This window comes from Phoca vitulina, unplaced genomic scaffold (assembly GCF_004348235.1).
Source record: "Phoca vitulina isolate PV1807 unplaced genomic scaffold, GSC_HSeal_1.0 scaffold1, whole genome shotgun sequence".
NCBI lineage: Eukaryota > Metazoa > Chordata > Mammalia > Carnivora > Phocidae > Phoca > Phoca vitulina.
In genome coordinates, this window is record NW_022589704.1 from 56,732,296 (window position 1) to 56,733,697 (window position 1,402).

Here is a 1,402-nt window from a genome sequence, read left to right on the forward strand (position 1 = left end):
TTACTTAACCTCTTGGAGCCTCAGTTTCTGCATCTGTAAAGAGAACACAGTGGTAGTCCGTGCCCCTTAGAGATTCGGTGAGAGCCCACTAGTAAAATGCTTCGCCCAGTTCAAGGGACAGGTGAAAGTCCTGTGAATGTTCGCTCTGACTATTATCAGCAGGTCCAAACCGAAAGAGTCTGGGGTCTGTTCAACAAAGCTCAGGCAACACATCTAAATTAAAAACAATAATTGCCTGCCAGATAATAGTCCGAAGACACTGTGAAGGGGTCACACATTATTTTAATCAGTGGATCATGAAGGGGTTCAATTTCAAAGGTAGGAGAGAGACAAGCTAGCAGATGTTTGAAAAAAATATTAGATTATAACCAAGAAAAAGCTGTTTAAATAAATGGTTAGTAAATAATCTACAACTGGTTTCTTGAAGAGCTCATCAATTATTCTTAAACTTTTTTTAAAAAGTCTTTTGTTTTCAATACAGCTGCAAAGTATTCACTGTTAAGTTTTTTAGATTTTAAAGACACACTGAAAAGCATCCATTAAAATTGCCTTATTGCCACCTAGAAAAGGTTAATATTTTTGTAAATCATTCCGCTAGCTCTCGCCCATGGTCTCTCTCGTATTACACTCCCCATATCCAATAAATAATGTGGTTCTGTATACATCCTTCTCTACATATTGCTCTTTCTACTTAGCTATGTATTGTAAACAACTTTTTATATCACTTAATATTCTTTTCATTTTCTTAATGGTTAGGTGACTCTCTGTTCAGTTAATGTAATTTATTTAACCAAGCCTCAGTTGTGGGTTATTTTGGTTTATTCCCAAATGGTTGTCATGAACAACCATGTAGCTAAATCTTTGGATAAATTTCTAGAAGTGTGCTTGCTAGATCAATGAAAATACACTTTTTTTTAAACAAACAGTTGTTTTTTAAATTCCCATATTTTTAACTTGATTTGTACATATAGACCATCATCTTTTTTTTTTTTTTGGAAGTGTGAACACAGTCCTCCACCCCAAATTATGCAGTTGAGTTTCCCACAGTTGGGGAAACTGCAGAGGTCAGCATCCCCTTTTTGCACTGGATAAGCCTTGCCCTGAGAAAACCACCTTCATGATGATGGTATCTCTCCTGCCAGGTAAGTATGACACATCCTCATCTTAACTAGGATTTGGTGTCCCCACTGGAAAAAAGGTCTGTGTTTCTTCTGGGACAGACTGTCTTTGAAGCACATTCTGCTGACACTCCTCGGTGGTGCTCTAAGTAGCAAATGGCCAAGGGTTCTGAGCACAGTGTCTCCCTGGGTCCCAATAGACTAAACATGTCATATTTATAACCTTCTTAACTGTGCTTCCCATAAGCTGGGGACAGCAGAAACTTGAGTGTCCCAGCCAATAT

The 1,402-nt window shown here is 38.0% G+C and overlaps 1 non-coding gene across 1 annotated transcript; it reads right to left on the bottom strand.

Moving 5' to 3' along the window:
- Positions 1-989: 989 nt before the first annotated feature.
- On the bottom strand, positions 990-1,150 carry LOC116638182. Its single transcript, XR_004300649.1, has one exon. It is a non-coding gene; the product is annotated as a U1 spliceosomal RNA (small nuclear RNA).
- Positions 1,151-1,402: the final 252 nt, after the last annotated feature.